Here is a 25,702-nt window from a genome sequence, read left to right as displayed (position 1 = left end):
AAATCACGTATTTAAGTATTGTTTTGATGAAATATGATGGTTTCACTTGCATATATCACAGCATTTACTACTATTACGTCTTTTAATAGCTCCCAATATCTTCTAGACTGTATTCTGGCTGAAAAAACATATATTGGACGGCTCACATTTCGAGAAATGGCACCGAACGTATTCAAATTTCTAGCATGAATGTTCCATAATTTAGACATTCTTTTCAAATAAATCATGTTAAAATGAATGTGGTTAGCAACTAAGACTCATTTATAATATATTTTTTCAAATTGAATGAAATAAGCCAATTGTTTGACATTATCTTGCATTTTTGTATGAGCATCTGCTTTTAAATAAACAGGGAACAAAAATTCTGACACTTCTTGCAGTTCTTTCACTTAGCAGTCTTCTAACTCATTTAGTAATGCTAGTATCAAACAGGTATACTCCACAGCCATTAGGGCACGTCTTTATTTCAATGCAGAACTATTTATTTTAGCTTTTATCAATCCCATTTTAAAGTTTAAACAACCAAAAACCAATATACATATTTTTTTCATGACATTTTATGCAATAATTTGAACATTTCTAACAATAACTCTGTGCCATATTTTCAAAACTGCTAATCTAGCTTATGTTTGAGTGTTTACAGAAATCATTTTTGTTAAATTATTGTTTTTATTGTCGCTTCTCCTTATCGGGACATTATTTTATATTGCGGATTTTTAGAAAATTTTCCACTCTGCGGTAGCCGCCGAGATCTACCGCAGCTGTCAAAGTCCTACCGCAGCCATGAAAATGATCGAATCATTGAAAAGTTTGGTCAAATCAAAGCATGCTTGCAAAGTGAAATGTTCTGAAAAGCAACAACAAACAATGATCATTGGCGTGGTATCCAAGGCTCAATCCAAGGTATCCTTGGACTGATTGATGATACATTGGTGAAAATCATCAGTCTGACAGCTGCGGTAGCTTTTCAATCTTCCGCAAAGTGGAACATTTTCTCTAAATTAGCAATAATATTTCTCTGAATTATACAAAAAAGTAAACTTTTAAGGTCAATTATCTTGCTAACACGTCATAAACTAAATGCCTTGGAGTATATCCTCGAAATATACTCACGAAATTGCAAAAAATCTATTGAAAACCAATTTTTCATTTACCTCGGCCAAACGAATGTCTAGGCAAAAAATGACATTTGAAGGGTTTTTACCCTCGTTTTTGTTTCAGTGTATATGTAAGTGTGATGTATCACATTTTTTATAAAACAGTACTAGATATACTATCACTACGATAAAAAAGTTTTATCATAAAATCTTTTGTATGAGTTTTCTGACACTTTTTTTGGTCTCGGCTAAACGAATGTCTATCACTGTATTCTTCCAGCTTTCGCCACCTTCTGGATGCTGGGTTCGCCGTAGACTGCAGCGAGCTCTTGGTTCATCCAGCGTACATGATACATTTAGTGCGGGGGTGAATTTTCTTTAACCGTAGTTTCTTGTGGAGCCCGTAGTATGCACGACTGATGATGCACATTCGTATTTCACGGCTCACGTTATTGTCAGCATGAAATCAAGGTAGACGAATACAGTATGCGGCAGGAAATAATACGAAAGTTTGTTTTATCTGTATTATTGAGAGCCCTAGGCTAGTTCATCTCGGAACCCACGCTTTATTTCCCTTCCGAAGGAAGAACTCACATTTTGCGAGTTTGTCAGGAGTGGGATTCGATCCCAGGCCCTCGAAGTGATAGTCAAGTATTCTAACCATCACACCAGGTCCGCTCCACCATACTGCGAAAGTGTTTTTCAACTTCAAACCTCATTTTCGTCCATCTGACGTTAAGAAATCTATGTTTCGACGTTCCATGATCTCTAACAGGCTAATTTTCTGAAAGGTTGTTTAAAAATTTACCCATTTTGGTCACTAACCTTTACAAGACAGCGCCTGAAGCTGAAGACCATCAGAATTTTCAAACCACTGAATAGTACAAAGGTCGCTAAATTTCACATCTCATAAAACAAATTTTTTAATTTTCTCTACAATATCATAACATATACAGGGTGTTAGGCTCCTGAGTGAAAACTTTTTAAAGGGTAATAGAGGACCATAAATGGTGAAAAAAAAAACAACTAACATTTATTGTGAATGTAAACGTCAACAAAGCGTCCTCAATACAGCTTGATGCTGAGTTACTGTGTTGTATATATGGACGGAAGCTTCTATGCAAGCCCTATACCAATGAATCTGGCGAACTTAATCCACTTATACATGCTGTGCGAGCAGCTTCTATGACACCAAATCATAGCTCTTTTCTCGACTCCTATGTAACCACTAACTGAATAACATCTTTAGAAGGCGCTTTTTCAGCCTTTTCACAGTTGTTAAATAACAGTTATACGGCATCTCCAAATTAATCGATTAAATATAATTAGGTTATGGATACCGTGACGCAATACATGTGGCACTGGAATCCTCGCTTTTAAAATTGAATAATTAAAGTACTTGCCGCTACTCGGAATCGAACTCCCGATCTCCGTATCCAATGGTCCCGATGATGTCCTTGCTGCCACACTGCTATATATAAATAGCACAGAAAATAGCCCGTTTCGTTTTACTCCAGACAAGGCTTCATAATTGTGCTACAAGAAACGCAATAATGTTTACATTGAACAAGCTGTGTGGTTGCCCCAGCAGGTTCTTCGTCACAGCTTCTAGCTGAAAGAGTGTTCTTTAAACAGCTACAAAGCGCTGCTGTTGTGTGTATTTGGCAACATTACAAAACGTACTGTATAAAAGCAGCTGTTGTATTGGTCTTACTCGATTTGCACATCTTCCGGCAAATCTTCCGGCATTGAATTAAAGTGCAATAAAAGCAACCCAAATAATTTCACAGCACAGAGATGGATAGCTGTAAAGAATTTGTGTAGTAGCTATATATCCCGCTTAAAGTTTGTTTTGACAATAATGTTTACATTTGTCAAGCCGTGTTGGCATGCCAACAGTTTCTTTATTACAGCTTCTAGCTGTAATGATATCGCATAACGGCCTTCAAAGCGCTGCTGGTTTTGGGATTTGTCAGTATAACGAATTGTCTGTATAGTAGCTGCTGTTTTGTTAGTGGGGATCCTATTCGATTTGCTCAAGTTTTTACATCTTCCGGGAAATCTCCCGGAGTTGGAATAGAGTGGAGTAAAGGCAACCCCAGTGACAAGCGATGGATTTCTGAAAACCGAGTTTGGTAGCTGTATGGTGCTTGTTTTGCAGTCGTGTATTAGCTTATGATTTATATTCGACTAGCTTCCTTTTTATAGAGCGTTGACTGCTTTTATTCGATGGTTACACAACAGAAAGCAAATGACTGAAGCTTATAGCGCTGAAAATGTTAGTTGGGAATTGTTCTACGCATATGGTCAAATCTCAATCGTTGCGAAGTTATTGAACTATTCATGTTTTTGACTATTATTGCCTTAAGGTGAATATATAACGAAGCCACACCTCGAATTTTCAAGAGCACAAATCTGAGGAACCAACAGACGGATTGCGCTGAAAATTTGATCGATTGGTGACCCGCTGGTGGTGACCAATCGATCAACTTTTCAGCTCAAACCAACCCTCGGTTCTTCAGATTTGTGCTTTTGCAAATTCGAGGTGTGGCTTCGTTATATATTCACCTTAACTGGCTATAACTTTAAAATGGTCAAACAATTTGCAGTTTTTTTACCCTTATTTGAAAGATTATTGAATTTTCTTTTCATTTCTTTATTAGGTTTTCTAGAGAAAATGGCTCAATAGTAGTGAGTTTTAATTGGTTTTTGTCAATTATCTTTGAAAAATGCATAATAATTTAAAACTTTTTCTTAGGCAAAGTTGTGGCCCCTGTTTCACTCTACAATTCGTTCTTTGACATCAAACTTCTATCGTTTTCTTTCAATTTCGATTAAAACATCGCGTTTCAGATCATAAATTTGCAACTGTCATGGTAAGCACTTTTTTGCGCATTGTGCCGCACATTTAAATCGTTAATTTAATTGCAAGAAAACGATAAGAGCTAGAAGTTTGGTATCAAAGAATTAATTGTAGAGTGGAACAGGGGCCACAACTTTGCCTAAGAAAGAATTTCAAATTATTACGCATTTTTCAAAGATAATCTAAGATAATCTTCTGGTAGAATTTTCATGTTTCTTGTGAACGGCACAGAAGTTCTATTTTCTTGCACTCCGCTTCTTCCAGGCGGCACTTTTTCTTCTGGAAAAGGAGGGTCTGCTGCTTTCGCTTCTGTCTGTATCGCTCTACATTCTGTCGGGTTCCATGCTGCAGCATTACCGCTTGCGCTGCGTCCTTCTCCTCCAAAACCGCTCAGCACACCTCGTCGAACCAATTTTTTATCGACTCCATTGTACGTACTCGATAGTGCTCTCGGCTGCGTTGATAGTGGCTGCTTTGACTGTACTCCAGCAGTCCTTCAGAGCGGTCACATCGAGCACACCCTCGCCGTCCGGCAACGCTGCCTCGAGATTCTGCGTGTATGCGATGGTGACATCCGGTTGCTTCAGTCGTTCTAGACAGTATCGGGGCGGCCACCGGTACTGCAGTACCGGTACATTGCAAATAACGGAGAGTTTTTAGGCGCAACTTAACCATCACCAGGAGTGATCAGAGTCGATGAAGTCGGAGAAGTGCCTGCCATCAATCAGCACGTGGTCGATTTACAATTCCGTTTGCTGTGGTGATCTTCAGGTGTAACGGTAAGGGAGGCTGTGCTGACAGAATGTGCTACGAATGGCCATGTTCTTGAAGGCGAGGGAATCGAAGAGGCGTAGGCCATTTTCGTCCGGCAGCTCTTGAGCGTTGAACTTGCGTTGGCCTCCTATGATGATCTAGACGCGGCGGTGGACGTATTCGCGTTTAAGTTGCGCGTAGAATGCGTCCTTGTCAGCTTCCTGAGTGTGGGCTGTACACGTTGATTAAGACTCAAGGGCCATTACCTAGCTACCTTAGGATGCCGTAGAAGTTGAAAGCATCGCGACGATCAAGTGATTCTTGAGTTATTTTCCAATTGTTGTTAGGCTGTTCGTTAATGCCGTTACCTCGTTCATGTGGTTCGATATTCTTCGCTTCCTCCCAATATGTAATCGCTGCGGGTATAGCTTCAGTAACATGTAATCTTTCATGACATGGATGGACGTCTCGGAGATCTTCTTCGAGGCTTTCCACATGCTTTTCGCTGTTCCGGCTCGGATGATGTGGTACAGTTGGCAATCTTCAATCGACGGCCCGATAAGAACCCGTGTCTACGCTTCGTTAGCATGTCCGGTCCTTCTTGTTCCAGCACAAACAGCATCCGAAACTTCTAAACTGAATAGAGTAAGTGTTCCAATTATGGCTATAGTACCAATTATTCGCCATAGTTGATGTTCACCCTTTAACGAAGTAAATCAACAAGAAAAAAATTGTGAACAACAGATCACGTTCACAGGAGAAGGTTGCACTCATTTAAACTTCACATTTTGCTCAAATTATGGTAGAAATAAATCATGTTCCTTAAAATTTCGGTTTCCTTGCACTCTTGTTCGCCATACTGTACCAGTTATAGCTAATCCCATAAGGAATGCATGCAAATAGTGCGAAAAAAAAACCGAAGTTAAGAAATGTAGCCATAACTGATACAGGGTTCCTATCATTGGCACACGCTGTAATAAATACTAAAAGTAGTTCTGGCTCCGTTTCTATATTTTTCCTGTAAAGTATGGAAACTAAGCTATTTTTAAACATATTGATGATATTCGTTGGTCTTCTCGTTATTTTTGAACAAATAGTTTTCCTTATGTAGTGCCATAATTGGTACAGGCACCCTAGTTGAAATCCTCAAGCTTCTGCAAGGAAGACATGAACTCGCTCATCTTGAAAACACCACGAAGAAGTTATCGATTCTTGAATTTCGGCTTCAGCTTGTGCTTTGATTCGCCAGGAGAACCGTAGCGTTGCTCAACGAACGTTAGAAGGACCCGCATACTCGCTGATATATCGAAGTTCATGTTGTCCATCAGCGAGTCGGCATAGAACATTTAACGTCTATGATGAATTCCAGATTATGATTACTAAAAGTGCTGTCTCCTAGTGACCTCTTGCGTCGATTAGTCTGATTGCCCACTTCGCGGTTTAACCACTTAACGTTTAGGTGCTTTACGATAACAGCCGTAGTCGTCCGACCATTCGATCAGCGTGCTATTGCATTTTAGGAATCCTCGTTTTCTGGCGAAGTGTTAAGATTCTTCATATAAAGAACTAGAAACGAAATCTTGACACAAAACGTGGAAAATAAAAAAAAGGAACTGTAAATGGCGTAAAAATGATGCATGAAGAGATTCGATAGCTCTTTGCCGAACTCTAAACGCTAGATTTAAATTGATTGGGTATCTCCAGCATATGTTCAAGCAGGTACAAAGCGTGAGATCAGATCATAGGGAGCATCCAAACAATCGACATCTTTCAGGTTCTAATATCGTTAACAACAATCAATAATAACATTATGAACAAATAAACACCGGATGGGAATCAAATCCATCCCTTCTAGATTATTAGTAGCAATTTAAAACAACCGGACTAAACTGAACACCTCATGGTTAAGCAAATAGGGGGATTAGGGGCATAATGGACACCCTAAGCAAATGAGTATGTTAGGCCTGTGTAACAGACAAAAACTTAACACACCGACAAACTGACGTGGTGGCTAGAACAAAGTATCACGAAATGCGCGTCCAAAAGTTCAAATTTAAAGCCATTGAAACACTAGCGCCATCTGTTGATTTTGGTTCAGAAGTATTTTGATCGCACAATATCGAGCACTCCTAAATATTACCACACACACGTGTGTTGAAATTAAAAGGTTTTCTAAACGATGGATGATGCTCTTTAGTTGAAAATAATTAATTATACTTTTGATAATTGACGAATAAAATAAAAATAAATGAATTCTGTTTCAAAATACAGCTTTTGTAAGCGTTGAACGCTTATCAATTTAACAGATTTTCATGTTTTGATTGGTTTGAATGTAGAGTGCATGTTTACATTCCGTGGCGTCGCCTGTCGTAGTCGTCGTCGTCGTCGCCGTCGTCGGTGTCGGTCATCGCTGCCTTTGCCTTTGCTGTTGCTATTCAGCATCGAGATGCTATCAATTTATCATAAATTATGATTCATAATATTATGTATCATACTTAAATTAAAAGTTTCCGATTAACTTTTTATTGGTTGAACAATATAAGTGATTAATTCGATATGAACTCATTCATTAAAACATAAAATAGTGATCAGCCGAGCCCTCGATGTCTAAGCGGCAGCAGGAGCAGCAACATCGTCACAACGCTCGCTGAATTCGCTGGCTCAGAAGAATGTGCAAGTAGGTGGAAACAGCCACCAATATTTGATTCCATTTAATTAGGTACTTTCTTAGCTTTTATGCTGAAATGTTAATTGTGAAATGGTGGTAAAAATGACCTATTCGAAGTGCACTTGAAGACGCACACGGTGTGTCTGGTAGAACAAATTTATTACAAAAAAATGGGCATCGCTAATTTTTACGCTACGTGAAAGTTGACGCTACCAGCTTTCATTCAAGCCCAACATCGAAATATTCCGTCGGGGGAACTTTTTCATACAAAAATTGGGTATGTTTGTTAAGTAGAAATAGGGATTAATTTGGAACCGTGCATTTTGTATGAGGAAAAACAGTATTCTGAAAAAGTTGTTCGGGATCCCTCGGTGGATTTTTTTGAGGGACCCTGCAAATGAAAGCTGAAAGCCTCTATTTTTGAATAGCGAAAAATTTGACGATGCCTATTTTTTTTGTTATAAACTTTTCCCATACACACGCCGTGCGCAGACTCATTATACCGACCATCAGTGATGGTCCATCACGTGTTTATGTTTACAAAACGTTGGATCACGACGCCGGCGCCGCCGCTTGATGCAAGGGCGTCATCATTTTGTTGCTGTCAATTTGACATTAGCGATCACTGGCTTTTGAATTGACCGTTTAACATTCTCGGTCATGTTCTGAAACCGAGTGTCACGTCAGTTTGTCGGTGCTTAACATATTATCAGTTGGCTTACAACTTTAACTTGTTTCCTACGTATTTCAATCATTTACAGCTGCTAGAATGTCATTATTGTGAAGAAATAATGAATTGAAAACCGTGTGTTTTTTGGGGCTGGTAGGAAAGGTACGGGGCGAAATGGACACCCAACGGGGCATAATGGACACCCCTGCATATTTTATGCTGTATCTTTGAGAATATCGATCAGTTAAGTAATTTGCCTACGGAGATCAATACCACAGATCTAATACTCTATCTTAGACGAGTTTACATAACTCCTAAGTTAATTAAATAAATTTTAGGCTAAAATAACCGGATTGATTTTTTTCAAATTTTCTTAAACGCCTAACAGTATGCAACGCACGTACATCCATTCATAATGGATTACCCGCTTCGGCGGAAATTGCAAGAGATGGCGCTAGTGAGCAAGAGTTTTTCGATTTTAAAATATATGAAGAAAGTTACAAGAAATGGTTTTTTGACCTAATAAACGTTTTATCGGAAAAAATATTTGGTACTGGTTGTAGGTAATAATTATAGCGATCTGCGTTACCAAATATTTTTTGCCAAAACTTCGAAATATTTAAAATAATTGAAAAAATGTTCAAATCTTCATACATTTTTTCGATTGAAAACTTCTGCCTCGATGCTGATTGATTTTCGTTTGCATATACATGGGCCACATGGGCACCTTGAATATACATGGATTCATGTTTATCCATCTGTCAAACAAAACAAAATAAAAGAAGTGGTTTCTCCCGTTCCCGAAGCAAACGTGAATCGACACAAACGAAAAGGTAAAAATTTGGGTTGAAATAGTAATCTGCATGAATTTATGTAATATTTCATCTACATTGCAGGAAAAAATGTGTGCGAAAGGTGCAAACGGTGCGTTCCGGAACACCATCTCCGCCAGCCAACAATCTCCATCGTCTGCGGAAGGAAAAATGTTCGCCCTGACGGTGATAATGAAACGTGCCTCTCGCTGGAGCTGCAATCTCAGGTTTGTATTTACATTAGATTATTGGGAAATCCAGAGAGATTTGGATTTCCATTGGTGGGATTCCATTCCCCCAAGAAAACTTGAATGATCCCAAATCAAAATAGCCTTGTATTTTTTGTAGAAAAACGAAAAGGATGTTGCTGAAGAGTTTCCGAAAATTGCAAGGAGGAGCTTCGGTAATATGAATGATTACGTCGGGAGAGGACGGGAGCTGAGTGTCGGGAGGGTTGGTCCGTTAATGGAAAGCACCCGTCCGATGTTCGAGAATACCCACTCTGCAAACCATATCGTATACAGTTGGTACATCCTGCCGATGGATGCGCTTCCCGTGAGTCGATCGAGAGGAATGACATTTAGGCCAGGATGAGCGATAATTCAATCTATATATTAGCGATGATAAGATTGTGCAAGGATTGGGTTCAGCGGAGCTGGATCAGTACGGAAGAAACCAACAACAGCAATAAGGTAAGGATATGATTAGAAAGGAAGGCGGGTGGCAGCATGCGCCTAGCTGCCTCCCCGTTTTAATGTCGTGCATTGTGCGCAGGCTGACTTATTTTGGGCACTTGCTGCTTAACTCAGTCAATTTCAATGCAATTGACTTCAATTTATGTAGTTCTTTCTGCTGAACTGTTTCCAAATACACATTTAGGAGTTCCTTCAGGGATTCTTCCAAGAGTTCTTGCTGCGATTCCTCCAGGAGCTCCTTCAAGGTTTTCACCAGAGCTCCTGTAGGGATTTTCTAAGATATTGAGAGATTCATCCTACTCCAAGGATTTCTTTCAGATTTTTAAAGGGTTACTCCATGGATTCCTCCACGAATTCCTTCATGATTTCAGAAGCTTTTTCAGAGATTTTTTCAGAAGTTTCTGGAGGATTCCAGGAAGATTTAGAGATTCCTTCATGAGTTTCTAGCAGAGATTTCTCCAAGAGCTCCTTCAAGAATTCCTTCAGTACTTCTTTCAGGGATTTATCCAAGAGTTCCTTCAGGAATTACTCCAGGAATTCCTTCAGGGATTGTCCCATAGTTCCTTTAGAGATTGCTTCAGCATTCCTTCGGGAGTTCTTTCAAGGATACCTGTTGGACTTCCTTCCTGGATACATTTAAAAGTTCCACAGTGTTGGGAATACTCACTTGCTTCTATATCCGTTCAGATGCATGCTACCAAAAAACGGTGTACGAAGCACATTTCAGGCCAAACATTTCAATAGGTCCTATCTGCATTTGGGAGGCTCTCTTTGTTCACTTTCTCTTTCAATTATTGCAATTTAATGGTACATTTTTCAACTACTTTTGCAATACTAATCCAAAGCCGATTGTTTTGACAATCGTTTAATGCAAGGAGACAATCATAATTCAAATAAACAGCTGAGATATTAATGAAAGAGAGGGAAACCAAAGAGAGCCTCTCTTCTGCAGATAGGACCTTTAGATATGTTTGGCCTGATTTACATTCTAGTGCTATCTAGAATTTTGCCATATACAGTAACAGTCCCACACGCATACCAAAATCGGGAGTGAGTCGTGAGCACAAGGTGAGTAAAATCATTATAATTTATACTCACCTCGTGCTCATAGCTCCCTGACAACTTCAGTGTGCACGTGAGACCTCTACTTTGTTCGGCAAACTTTTAGATAAAGCTACAATTAAAAAGTCCTTCAAACACCGTTTTTGATAGCATGCTTCTAAACTGAGATAATAGCAAGTGAGTATAATTGTTTGCATGTGAGTATTCTTAACACTGCCTTCAGGGATTCCTTCAACAGTTCTTCCAGGAATTCCTCCTGAAGTTAAAACAGGAATTCCTCAAGGAGTAGGGACACCGGGGCAAGTTGACACGGTTGGGGTAAGATGAAACGCGAAGATTTGAAACAGATTTCAATACAATTTGGAAATTTTTCCTTTACCAAAATATTGCTTCATTCGAAAACATTCAAATGGTTTGTCATAATTCGATAACATCACGTTAGCCTGCAGTTTCATTCTATCCCACCCGTTCCAACTTGCCACTGTCTGCTTTACCTTAAGGAACTGTAGATTCCTGTAGAAGTTTTTTCAGGAGCTCTCTCAGAGATTATTTCAGAAGTTCCTTAGAGTATTCTTTCAGGAGCTCCTCTAGGGATTTCTCCAAGAGTTTCTTCAGGGATTGCCCCATACTTCCTTCAGAGACTGCTTCAGCATTTTTCTAGAAGTTTCTTCAGGAGTTCTTCCAGGGATACCTGTTGAACCTCCTTCAAGGATACCTTTAGAAGTTCCTGCAGGGATACCTCCAGAGTTCCTTCAGAGATTTCTTATGGTTTTTCATCCAGGATATACTCTAAGGATTCCAGGGTTTCTCAAAGAATTTCGAATTTCTTAATGGATTCCTCCAGTAGTTCCTTTAAAGTTTTCTCAAAGAGCTCCTTCCAGAACTTCCTTCAACATGTCTTCAGGAGTTGGTCCAACTCTTCAGTTAGACTTATGCATTGGCAGGCAAAGAAAGACCTTCAATTAGTAACTGTAGAAATGCTCAAAGAACACTAAGTTGAAGAGAGGCCGGCAAAATTCCAGAGGTAACGTAAAGCACCAAAGAATAAAAAGAAAAGAGAACCTTCAGGAGTTTTTTCAGGGATTTTTTAGGAAATCCATCGGGTGTTCCTCCAGGAGTTCCGTGAGGGATTTTTCCAGGAGTTCCTTCAAGGATTCCTCCAAGAGGTTCATCAGCTTTCCTTCAGGAGTTCTTTCAGGAATACCTTCAGAACTTCCTTTAAGGATGCTTGCAGAAGTATGTTCAGGGATTCCTTCAGAAGCTCCTTCAGAAATTCCTTTAGGTGTATCTACAGGGACTTTCTCTAGGTGTTCCTTCAGGGATTTCTCCAGGAGTTTCTTCAGAGATCCCTTCAGAATTTCTTCGGGATTTCTTTCAATAATCTTTCTCGCACTTCCTTCAGAGATACCTTTAGGAGTTCTTTCAGAGATTCATGCAGAAGTTACTTCAGAATCCCTCCAGAAGTTCTTCAGGGATTTTCTCAGGAGTTCCTTCAAGCATTCTTTCGGCATTCCCTCAACAAGGTGTGTACTCCCTGGAAAAACCTGGAATACTCAGGGAACATCTTCAGTGCTCAGGAAAATTTTACTCTGACAAAAAATAAAACATTCGGTCGTGGATAACTGACACTGAAGAAGATTACAAGTGGTAGTCGAAATAGGCAATCTGTCAAAGGATAAGCAACATAGGGCGGAATTAAAAGGTACGAAAGTGATTACACTCATTCGAATTCGGTCGTATCAATAAAAATAAGTGAACTTACTATACTTGTAGATCTCTGAAATCCTCTGAAAGATTATTCGCAAAGCAACTTAAATCAAGAAGAAATCTGGATATTCGGGAAACCAAGAAGAGCTCATAGATCTAGCAAATATTTCCGACAAAGCGACGATTCCGGAAGTTAAAATCTATGTAGAAATTCCGCTGCAAAGATTTTTTCAGATATTCAGTCAGGGTTTCTTATAGAACTTTTTTAGAAATACCTCCTGGAATGCCTCCCAAAATTTCTCACAAAACTCCGTATTTTTCACGCCATTTTTCTTGGAATTCCTTTTTGAGTTTTTTCCAGGACAGGTAAACTTCCGAATTCCTTGCAGATTTTTTTTTCAAGGATTCCTGAATTACGACCTATCGCTCCTGGAGTTTTTCACGGGGGTGCCTGCTATTGCTCCCAGAGATCCTTGTAGGATTTTCCCGATGTTCCTCCTGTATTTTATTCGAAAAGAAAAATCGTAGGATTCATGGTAGGATTTCAGAATTTATCCCGAATTCTCTATAAGAATTTATATCAGGATAAATCATAGAGGTTTTTGCAAAAAATCTTCCGGGATTCCTCTTTGGGATTTTACGCGATTCCCTCTGGTGTTTCTCTTGGGACTTCCCCAGGACATCTTTCCAGAATTTCTATCAGAGAGGCTATAGAAGTTATTCCTTGGATTTCTACTGGAGCTCCTCCAAGGATTTTTTGTGGAGTTTTTCACGAATTTTCTGCATTAGTTCCTCCAGACACTTTTTCCAAAGTTTTTTCTGTAATACCTGCAAGAAATTTCTGTGATCTTTCTTCTAGAGTTCCTTCCTCGTTTTCTACGGGAGTTTCAGCCGGTATGATTTTTAAAGGCTCTCACGGGGTTTGATTTAAAGTTTTACCTGAGATTTATCTCGGAGTTTCTCCTGGAACTTCTCTCCAAAGATTCCTGGGATGCCTCTTAGAGTTTTTCTGAATTTACCATAAACTTTCTCCTAAGATTTTTTCCAGAGTGACTGCAGAAAATGTGATATTGCTTATTAATTTCTTCCCGTGAATTTTATCAGAGCCATACTGTTCCTTGTAGTTGTGCTGGATTTCTCGCAGTGATCCACCTGAGATTTTTTTTACAGATTTTCTGTGCATTATTCTCAGAACTCTTCCCAAAATCTTTAAAAGGAAATTGTCCTAAGATTCTGAATATTCCTTTAGGCTAACAGGTACTTCCAGAAAGGTCAAAGAATAATCCTGAAAGGAAAACATGAGGACATCCAAAAAGGAATTGAAAACCTCATGGAATGCTGGATGCAGCTACTAGCGAAATTTCGCGGGGAAATCCAAGAGAAATATCGGAAAACTATCGGTAAAAATGCCAAGATAAACTGTTGGAAAGCTATTCCGGAAAACGAGGGGGATATCTTTAGTAGTTTCATCAGAGATTCCTCCGTGAGTTCTTTTAGGGATTCCTCCTAAAATCCTTCAGGAATTCTTCCGAGAGTTCCTTCAGAATTCCTTTAGAAGTTTCTTCAGGATTTCTGCTAGGGATATCTTCAGATGTTCCTTCAGGGATTCATCCAGGAGTGTTCTCTCAGAAATTCAAAAATCACTCAAGGAGTTCGTATAGGGATAACTTCAAGTATTCATTCTAAAGTTCTTTCAGTGATTCCTTCAGGAGTTCATTCAGAGATTCCTCCAGGAGTTCCTTCAGGCATTCCTACAGGGATTACTTCAGGAGTTCTTTCAGGGATGACTACCGGACTTCCTACAACAATGCCTTTAACAGTTTCTTCAGGGATTCCTCCAAGAGTGCCTTCAAAGATTTCCTATGGTATTCCTCTAAGGATTCCTCCAGTGGGTCAATACTTCAATAATCAATGCGGAATGTGATCGTGTTTAATATTTATTCTTTTTTTCTATTTCTTTCAGTTTATTCTGACCATCATGGCTGTTCAATATCTATCAATCCGGCTACCAAACCACCTACATGGCGAACACCATTCTAGACATCTCCGTTGTAGACACCGTCAGCATTAGAGAAAGTAGTGATTTTTGTTTAACTATTGTAGTTTGTATATGTTTATAAGTATTAAAAACCACGAAAAGGGGGGAGGGAGGTTGGTTGGTTGTTTTGCTGGGCTCTATAAAATATCCGATAGCCCAAGGGTGGATTTACTATTTTGTTTTCTTAAAGCTATTTTCACAGTTAAAGCTGGTTCACCAATTTCTTACAAGTTCTCCCAGGCTGCGAGGTGATGCATTACATGCTACATTGTCTCTTATAAAACTTTGAAACAGTTTATAAGTCACTTTTACATTTAATCAAAAGTTATCAAAAAAGGTTCACCAAGTTCTCCCAGGCTGCGAGGTGACGCATTACATGCCACATTGTCTCTTATAAAACTTTGAAACAGTTTATGAGTCAATTTTACGTTTAATCAGAATTTATCAACATTGGTTCACCAAGTTCTCCCAGGCTGCGAGGTGACGCATTACATGCCACATTGTCTCTTATAAAACTTTGAAACAGTTTATGAGTCACTTTTACGTTTAATCAGAAGTTATCAAAATTGGTTCACCAAGTTCTCCCAGGCTGCGAGGTGACGCATTACATGCCTAACTTTTGTATCACATTGTCTCTTATTAAACTTGGAAACAGTTTATAAGTCACTTTTACGTTTAATCAGAAGTTACCAAAACTGGTTCACCAAGTTCTCCCAGGCTGCGAGGTGACGCATTACATGCCAACTTTTGTATCACATTGTCTCTTATAAAACTTTGAAACAGTTTATGAGTCAATTTTACGTTTAATCAGAATTTATCAACATTGGTTCACCAAGTTCTCCCAGGCTGCGAGGTGACGCATTACATGCCACATTGTCTCTTATAAAACTTTGAAACAGTTTATGAGTCACTTTTACGTTTAATCAGAAGTTATCAAAATTAATTCACCAAGTTCTCCCAGGCTGCGAGGTGACGCATTAAATGCCTAATTTTTGTATCACATTGTCTCTTACAAAATTTTGAAACAGTTTATATGTCACTTTTACGTTTAATCAGAAGTTATCAAAACTAGTTCATCAAGTTCTCCCAGGCTGCGAGGTGACGCATTACATGCCACATTGTCTCTTATAAAACTTTGAAACAGTTTATGAGTCACTTTTACGTTTAATCAGAAGTTATCAAAACTGGTTCACCAAGTTCTCCCAGGCTGCGAGGTGACGCATTAAATGCCTAATTCTTGTATCACATTGTCTCTTATAAAACTTTGAAACAGTTTATAAGTCACTTTTACGTTTAATCAGAAGTTATCAAAACTGGTTCACCAAGTTCTCCCAGGCTGCGAGGTGACGCATTAAATGCCCAAATCTTGTATCACATTGTCTCTTATAAAACTTTGAAACAGTTTATAAGTCACTTTTACGTTTAATCAGAAGTTATCAAAACTGGTTCACCAAGTTCTCCCAGGCTGCGAGGTGACGCATTACATGCCACATTGTCTCTTATAAAACTTTGAAACAGTTTATGAGTCACTTTTACGTTTAATCAGAAGTTATCAAAACTGGTTCACCAAGTTCTCCCAGGCTGCGAGGTGACGCATTAAATGCCTAATTCTTGTATCACATTGTCTCTTATAAAACTTTGAAACAGTTTATAAGTCACTTTTACGTTTAATCAGAAGTTATCAAAACTGGTTCACCAAGTTCTCCCAGGCTGCGAGGTGACGCATTACATGCCACATTGTCTCTTATAAAACTTTGAAACAGTTTATGAGTCACTTTTACGTTTAATCAGAAGTTATCAAAATTGGTTCACCAAGTTCTCCCAGGCTGCGAGGTGACGCATTACATGCCTAACTTTTGTATCACATTGTCTCTTATTAAACTTGGAAACAGTTTATAAGTCACTTTTACGTTTAATCAGAAGTTACCAAAACTGGTTCACCAAGTTCTCCCAGGCTGCGAGGTGACGCATTACATGCCAACTTTTGTATCACATTGTCTCTTATAAAACTTTGAAACAGTTTATGAGTCAATTTTACGTTTAATCAGAATTTATCAACATTGGTTCACCAAGTTCTCCCAGGCTGCGAGGTGACGCATTACATGCCACATTGTCTCTTATAAAACTTTGAAACAGTTTATGAGTCACTTTTACGTTTAATCAGAAGTTATCAAAATTGGTTCACCAAGTTCTCCCAGGCTGCGAGGTGACGCATTACATGCCACATTGTCTCTTATAAAACTTTGAAACAGTTTATGAGTCACTTTTACGTTTAATCAGAAGTTATCAAAATTGGTTCACCAAGTTCTCCCAGGCTGCGAGGTGACGCATTACATGCCTAACTTTTGTATCACATTGTCTCTTATTAAACTTGGAAACAGTTTATAAGTCACTTTTACGTTTAATCAGAAGTTACCAAAACTGGTTCACCAAGTTCTCCCAGGCTGCGAGGTGACGCATTACATGCCAACTTTTGTATCACATTGTCTCTTATAAAACTTTGAAACAGTTTATGAGTCAATTTTACGTTTAATCAGAATTTATCAACATTGGTTCACCAAGTTCTCCCAGGCTGCGAGGTGACGCATTACATGCCACATTGTCTCTTATAAAACTTTGAAACAGTTTAGGAGTCACTTTTACGTTTAATCAGAAGTTATCAAAATTAATTCACCAAGTTCTCCCAGGCTGCGAGGTGACGCATTAAATGCCTAATTTTTGTATCACATTGTCTCTTACAAAATTTTGAAACAGTTTATATGTCACTTTTACGTTTAATCAGAAGTTATCAAAACTAGTTCATCAAGTTCTCCCAGGCTGCGAGGTGACGCATTACATGCCACATTGTCTCTTATAAAACTTTGAAACAGTTTATGAGTCACTTTTACGTTTAATCAGAAGTTATCAAAACTGGTTCACCAAGTTCTCCCAGGCTGCGAGGTGACGCATTAAATGCCTAATTCTTGTATCACATTGTCTCTTATAAAACTTTGAAACAGTTTATAAGTCACTTTTACGTTTAATCAGAAGTTATCAAAACTGGTTCACCAAGTTCTCCCAGGCTGCGAGGTGACGCATTACATGCCACATTGTCTCTTATAAAACTTTGAAACAGTTTATGAGTCACTTTTACGTTTAATCAGAAGTTATCAAAACTGGTTCACCAAGTTCTCCCAGGCTGCGAGGTGACGCATTAAATGCCTAATTCTTGTATCACATTGTCTCTTATAAAACTTTGAAACAGTTTATAAGTCACTTTTACGTTTAATCAGAAGTTATCAAAACTGGTTCACCAAGTTCTCCCAGGCTGCGAGGTGACGCATTACATGCCACATTGTCTCTTATAAAACTTTGAAACAGTTTATGAGTCACTTTTACGTTTAATCAGAAGTTATCAAAATTGGTTCACCAAGTTCTCCCAGGCTGCGAGGTGACGCATTACATGCCTAACTTTTGTATCACATTGTCTCTTATTAAACTTGGAAACAGTTTATAAGTCACTTTTACGTTTAATCAGAAGTTACCAAAACTGGTTCACCAAGTTCTCCCAGGCTGCGAGGTGACGCATTACATGCCAACTTTTGTATCACATTGTCTCTTATAAAACTTTGAAACAGTTTATGAGTCAATTTTACGTTTAATCAGAATTTATCAACATTGGTTCACCAAGTTCTCCCAGGCTGCGAGGTGACGCATTACATGCCACATTGTCTCTTATAAAACTTTGAAACAGTTTATGAGTCACTTTTACGTTTAATCAGAAGTTATCAAAATTAATTCACCAAGTTCTCCCAGGCTGCGAGGTGACGCATTAAATGCCTAATTTTTGTATCACATTGTCTCTTACAAAATTTTGAAACAGTTTATATGTCACTTTTACGTTTAATCAGAAGTTATCAAAACTAGTTCATCAAGTTCTCCCAGGCTGCGAGGTGACGCATTACATGCCACATTGTCTCTTATAAAACTTTGAAACAGTTTATGAGTCACTTTTACGTTTAATCAGAAGTTATCAAAACTGGTTCACCAAGTTCTCCCAGGCTGCGAGGTGACGCATTAAATGCCTAATTCTTGTATCACATTGTCTCTTATAAAACTTTGAAACAGTTTATAAGTCACTTTTACGTTTAATCAGAAGTTATCAAAACTGGTTCACCAAGTTCTCCCAGGCTGCGAGGTGACGCATTAAATGCCCAATTCTTGTATCACATTGTCTCTTATAAAACTTTGAAACAGTTTATAAGTCACTTTTACGTTTAATCAGAAGTTATCAAAACTGGTTCACCAAGTTCTCCCAGGCTGCGAGGTGACGCATTAAATGCCTAATTCTTGTATCACATTGTCTCTTACAAAATTTTGAAACAGTTTATAAGTCACTTTTACGTTTAATCAGAAGTTATTAAAATTGGTTCACCAAGTTCTCCCAGGCTGCGAGGTGACGCATTAAATGCCTAATTTTTGTATCACATTGTCTCTTACAAAATTTTGAAACAGTTTATAAGTCACTTTTACGTTTAATCAGAAGTTATTAAAATTGGTTCACCAAGTTCTCCCAGGCTGCGAGGTGACGCATTACATGCCACATTGTCTCTTATAAAACTTTGAAACAGTTTATGAGTCACTTTCACGTTTAATCAGAAGTTATCAAAATTGGTTCACCAAGTTCTCCCAGGCTGCGAGGTGACGCATCATATTCCTTAAGAATCAAACGTTTCTATAATAATAAATTTGACAAGCATTTAGCCTGATTCCACTATAAAATCTCTTTGGGCCTTTGTACTATAGATTGTTTTCATTAAAGTCTGCGTTGACATCTCGTTAATTCGAAGTGCAGAAATGGTGCAACGGAAGTGGGATGATTGCTGTATGAACGGATATGGATTGAGACTCGGATTGAGATAAGTTGGCGCTTTGTTTGAAACGTATATTAAATCTTTTATTGACTGTTTTCAATAAACGCTCAAGTAAAAGTTAAACATTTTTTTTTCTGCAAGTGGTCGGACTAGTCCGATATACCTATGCTGCACTAGCAACAGTTGCCAACTAATGCACCGAAATAGAACACTTATCGATTCACATTTCGTGGAATCTGCGGCTTGAATCTGACTGATGGCCTTTTGCCTCCACGATGGCACTGTAAACGTTCGCAACGATCATCCGGAATCGACGTGGACTGCTCTCCAATCGTGCCGGGGTGGGCTTCCCTTTTGTCCAACGGGATATCCGATCAGTTAGTGTATGAAGGATTCGAGCCCGTTTGCGTGACCGCCTGCCACATAATCCAGATGTGTTGAATCCGGGTAAAAATGGTTAAACCACGTATATTTGTAACGCCACCTTCCACGGCCCTTTGTTCACTATTTTGGGCCGAATATTTTCACGGGGAAAGTTTTCCAACGTTTCTGGTGCTAGTTGCAGCACTTCTTTGAGCTCCTGTGCCCATTTTTTCCTCTCGCATTTGTTGAATTTGTACTCGTCCACCAATCTAAAAAAAATCACTGTTGAGGTTGGATGTTGGGAGGACGGTATTTACCAACGACTAGACTAGACTTACCTGATTTCCTCCTGCGAAAATTTCAGGCTCTAAGGTAATTTTTCTTCACTAAACAAGCACTAGAAACCGCGATATTTTTTATTTTGTTTGGCTGCTATGCTGATGCATGCGCTCACGACTTCGCGGTGGCGGTGATGATGCCGATGGTGCAAACGATCTGTCAAAATTTTGCTGTAGCAGCTTTACCGTACTGCACCTAAAACTGTATTGTCGCGCTTATCTTTTATTAGAGTCCTGCGGCGGTCGTACGCTCGCAAGGCATACCGCCGCATGACAGTCGCAAGGCAAAACAAAAGAAAAAGTGTTCCCGCCAAAAACAAAAGCACGTGGGTATCACGAATTGACAGATGTTTTTGAATGTATTTGTGATGAACGGCAAGAGTGGCTCAGTGGAATGAGTGTTCTTGCTGTCAAACCCCATATAATGGAATTATATACTTTTAAATCTGGCGACGCTGTTATGATTAGTGGCTGTCGCGCTAATATCAGAAGCCAGAGGCAGATAATCGCCATATTCTGATTTTTCTTGAGAGGCATAATACTGTTTCAGCTCAAGATAAGTTGTTTGAATAATTTTCAATGTCTATTTTCAATACAAATAGTTGCATGTAATTTGTTTTATAAATAATACATTCAAATTAAAAACAACGCACTGAAATGCGTTAACAAATTTCTATTAAAAACTAGCTGAACCCGGCAAACTTTGTTCTGCCTACTGCGTTTTTTGACGTTTCAAGTCCCTAGCCAAGCCCAAGTTCCCGTTCAAAATGTATGAAGAATGGATTTTCAAAAACTCTCGATTTGCCCATGTTTTATGGCTCATAAACCTTCCTTGGGTGAAAACTAACAGAACAAAACTAAGACGACCCAAATCGGACCCTCCGTTCGCAAGTTATGCGCGGTCCCACGTATGCCACTACATTTTTATATATATAGATTCAATCTGAAGTGAAATTTCATAAACCACATTCTGACCCTACATTGGGGCAACTACTGTAAAGTTGTTTACGCAACAGAGTCCCCATCTGTTGGAGTTTGGCGGAACATTCAATAGTTTCCATTAGTTTCCGATAGAGTTTAATTATATTTGGAGCGCCTCTCGTGGTGAAATGTGTCGGAAATCGATGCAGGTAGTCCATTGCCGGTGTTCATTTCGCCCCGAATCGACTACAACATTAAAATTGCTATTTTCAGTAAGTTCTGACCAAAATTATAATACTTCATCCATTGCTAAATCTGCGTATACATGTAGATAAGCTAACAATTCACTTGTTTGTATGGTGGACACACTCAAACACTCGTAATACCTTATTTGCTGCTGCTTCGAAATTATAAGAAATCCACCATATGAAAAACATACTTCAATTTAAATGATATTTTGGTTATTTTGAAGGAATATAAATGGTACTTTTGAAAAATATAACAATGACTTGTTCCTTTACACTTATGCATTAAAAGTTTTACATAAAAGTCAACGGTTTCCGCAAAAACAGGGGTGTCCATTTCGCCCCGGGTGTCCATTATGCCCCTAATCCCCCTAAGCGTTTAATTTTCACACTATTTTTGTGCTTGTGGAGTCAACTTATTTTGACGAAAATACCCGAACCATACGAAAGTCAACTCGCTATGTATATGTTTCTACACCTACACACAACTGTTAGATATGGCTTCTTGATAGCAATACCCGGTGCAGCACTTATCACCGAGCCATTATTATCGCACCTTAGCTGGTTGATATGAATAGCAAATAGCAGGTATAATTCTCAGATATATCTACGCAACAACCGGTGATGTGTTCATGTTTTTTTTTTTCTTATTTTCTTCCCACCGTTACCGTAGCCGCGTTGTTAGTGCTATTATCAAACCACAACAAAGTAGCCAGAGGCATTCAGCAAGCTAGTTATGTGCGAACATTAAGTTTTATGATAGCATGCTGCCAGCTTGCCGAATGTCAAAGGTCACCGCCGCGTATTGATCAAATTTCCGATTTTTATGATTATCCTCAAACCGCCCACCTAAACTTACCGAATATTAGCTAATTCCGATAATTTTCTGCCACGAATGTCGATCCTTTCTCCATATGGTTGCTGGCTGTTCGAATCGTCCAGTCGCGATGATCTCAGCAGCCGTCGCGCAAAACCACCAAACTGTACTGTCTCCTTCCCGGCTAACTAGATCCGGTCGGGAAAAGGCCGATTCGCGAAGGTGGCCAATTTTCCGATTATAAACTTTTGATCCGTTTCCGATTCCGATTTGTTTTTCACATCGCGCGGCTCGTGCAATCGCTCCAGCAGCTAGTTTTGTTGTACTCTCGCAATCACACTTGAATTTTCTTCTACTAAAGCCATGACACGGTGTGCGATGACGTTTCGCTTGCGTGCTTGCTTTGTGTGCGCCTCTTGCGTATAAGCTCTCCTCGTTTGTGTTCTCGCGGGAGAGCGAAGAGGAGGGTCATGATGCAAAGGTTTATGTTTCTGGTTCCTTTCCTGCTGTATGAGAAACTGGAGAAACCGGAGAAACGAGCTCAAAGCGAAATGACATTTTGCCCAAGTCGTCTATCAATTCTGTTAGCAGTGTAGAAGGTATAGGGTTCGCCACTTTGCCGTATCTTTTCGCATTTAGGTATTTGATAATTTTTGAAGGCATATCTTTTAAGGCGGTACAAGCTGTTCACGAATTGAAGCAACACTGCAGTCTTACTAGTAAAATCAAGAGTAAAATCAAAACAACCTAACGTTAAGACACTTATCATTCTGTATAATTATATGCCTATATTTCATCGTTCGTATTTTGGGCTGCAAAACGGTGAGTCGATAAGGAGAGCGTCCAATATAGCTCTGGTCCTCACAAGTTCCTACCTCATGCTTCCACGGGTCAAGCGATGACAAAGACCGCCAGCTAAGAGTTGTGTGCTTAGCTGGTAGTGCAGCCTGGGCACTGTTGTCCTTCTGACTTCAGCTAGATTGAGGAGGTACGATCCGAGTGTCTGTTCACCAAGGAGGTGCGGCTCAAACAGCGTCTGTTCTGGCATCCAGCGGCTGAGTAAGAAACGCTGCACCACGCCCAGCTGGATCCAAGGTGGTAGCCCCATCAGCGTGGTCGTCCCAGTGTTGGTTGGGACGTTAAACAGAACTGGCACGATGGCCCTCCGGCGAGACAGGAGTGTTGGCGTAGGCCCAATAAGCCACCCGTAAAAATCCCCATTGCGAATAACATAGGAGAAAATACGACTCGATACAATCGGCAAAGACCCACGCGACGAAATAAGGACTACGATTGGAAACTTAGAACATGGAATTGCAAGTCACTAGGTTTCGCAGGATGTGACAGGATAATCTACGACGAACTACATCCCCGCAATTTCGACATCGTGGCGTTGCAGGAACTTTGTTGGACTGGACAGAAAGTGTGGAAAAGCGGGCATCGAGCGGCTACCTTCTACCAAAGCTGTGGCACCACCAATGAACTGGGAACAGGATTTATAGTGTTAGGCAAGATGCGACAACGTGTGATCGGGTGGCAGCCGATCAACGCAAGGATGTGCATGTTGAGAGTTAAGGGCCGTTTCTTCAACTACAGCATCATTAACGTCCACTGCCCACACGAAGGGAGACCCGATGACGAGAAAGAAGCGTTCTACGCGCAGTTAGAGCAAACATACGATGGTTGCTCGCCGCGTGACGTGAAAATCGTTGTCGGCGACATGAACGCGCAGGTAGGAAGGGAGGAAATGTACAGACCGGTAATCGGGCGAAACAGCCTGCACGCCGTATCGAATGATAACGGCCAGCGATGCGTAAACTTTGCAGCCTCCCGTGGTATGGTAGTCCGAAGCACCTTCTTTCCCCGCAAAGATATCCACAAAGCCACCTGGAGATCACCCGACCAACTACCGTTCTAATCGACGGTAAATTCTTCTCAGATATAACCAACGTCCGCACATACCGCAGTGCGAATATAGATTCGGATCACTACTTAGTCGCTGTACGCATGCGCTCAAAACTTTCGACAGTTATCACCACGCGTCGAAGTCGAACGCCGCGGCTCAACATCGAGCAGCTGCGTAACGTAGAAGTGGCCAAAACTACGCGCAACAGTTAGCAGTGGCCCTACCAACGGAAGAGCAGCTTGGCGCAGCTACACTTGAAGATGGCTGGAGGGACATCCGATCCGCCATAGGTAGTACCTCGGCTACAGCACTAGGCTTCGCGACTCCGAATCACAGAAACGACTGGTACGACGGCGAATGTGAACAGTTGAAAAACGAGAAGAATGCAGCATGGGCGAGAATGCTGCAACACCGTACGAGAGCGAATGAGGCACGTTACAAACAGGCGCGGAACAGGCAGAACTCAGTCTTCCGGATGAAGAAGCGCCAGCAGGAAGAACGAGATCGCGAAGCGATGGAAGAGCTGTACCGCGCTAAGGACACACGAAAGTTCTACGAGAAGCTGAACCGCTCGCGCAGAGGCTTTGTGCCACAAGCCGACATGTGCCGAGATAATCACGGGAATATTCTCACGAGCGAGCGTGAGGTGGTCGAGAGGTGGCGGCAGCATTACGATGAGCACCTCAATGGCGACGTTGCAAGTACCGTCTACCCCCGTTGGTTTGAACGACACCTCATGCAAACCAACGGGGTTCATTTTTTAATTTGAACTTCTAGTAACCCTGTGAGCATCGAAAAACACACTGATGGTAACCCTTTTTGCTATTTTGTTTTGATTCTGCGTTCCGTTTCACCCCGTTCCATGAGTAGAATGACGTTTGAACCATTTTTGGTTTGAACGATGTGCAGATTAGAGGGGGTCAAATTAAAAAGTGTTCAGATTAGATGAGGTCAAACCAACGGGGGTAGACGGTACCGAAGGTGGCGTGGTAACAGATCTAGGAGTATGTGCACAGGACGAAAGACTTCCGGCCCCTGACCTTCAAGAGATTGAGGAGGAGGTTGGCCGGTTGAAAACAACAAGGCCGCTGGAGCAGATCAACTACCAAGCGAGCTTCTAAAATACGGTGGAGAAGCACTGGTGGGAGCACTACACTGGGTCATTACCAAGATTTGGGAGGAGGAAGTATTACCGGAGGAATGGATGGAAGGTATCGTGTGTCCCATCTACAAAAAGGGCGACAAGTTGGATTGCGGGAACTACCGCGCGATCACACTACTGAGCGCTGCCTACAAGATACTCTCTCAAATTTTATGCCGCCGTCTATCACCGATTGCAAGAGAGTTCGTGGGGCAATATCAGGCTGGATTTATGGGTGAACGCGCTACAACGGACCAGATGTTCACCATCCGCCAGGTGTTGCAGAAATGCCGCGAATTTTTTTAAAACACAACCAAATGTGGCTACCATCCTTCCCTCCTTTCTTGACGTAACGTTCCACTATGACTAAGCCTGCTTCTCAGCATAAGGTTCTTTAAGCACTTCCACAGTTTTTTTTATTGAGAGCTTTCTCTACCAATGACCATTTTGCATGCATATATCGTGTGGCAGGCACGAACTATGATCTATGCCATTGATATTGACACATGATATTAACAATTTTAATTAATTATATGAGGCCGGAACAATTTGTTAAACACATTTGTTAAAACTTTTATCGCAAGCTGCTGACCAGCTAAGGAGTTGTTAATAAACCATACAGTAGACGTTCGTTGGGTGTAAACAGTTTAACAACAATTCTTTTCAACTGAAAGTCCGTTAACTGTAACCATTTTGCTATTTTTTTTTAACAAATAAGGTGATTGATTGATTGATTGGTCTTTATATCAGAGA

The 25,702-nt window shown here is 40.2% G+C and overlaps 1 protein-coding gene across 1 annotated transcript in view; it reads right to left on the bottom strand.

Moving 5' to 3' along the window:
- The window catches only part of LOC115267257 (solute carrier family 35 member C2), a 35,087-nt gene extending 12,779 nt beyond the window's left edge, over window positions 1–22,308 (bottom strand). Inside the window, exon 1 of the mRNA XM_029874158.2 lies at window positions 21,945–22,308. The gene's annotated coding sequence lies outside the window, so the exon portion shown is untranslated. The remainder of the gene's footprint in view (window positions 1–21,944) is intronic.
- Window positions 22,309–25,702: the final 3,394 nt, after the last annotated feature.

The sequence above is a fragment of the Aedes albopictus genome, chromosome 2 (genome assembly GCF_035046485.1).
Source record: "Aedes albopictus strain Foshan chromosome 2, AalbF5, whole genome shotgun sequence".
Taxonomy (NCBI): Eukaryota; Metazoa; Arthropoda; class Insecta; order Diptera; family Culicidae; genus Aedes; species Aedes albopictus.
This window is presented reverse-complemented; position numbering and strand designations above follow the sequence as displayed.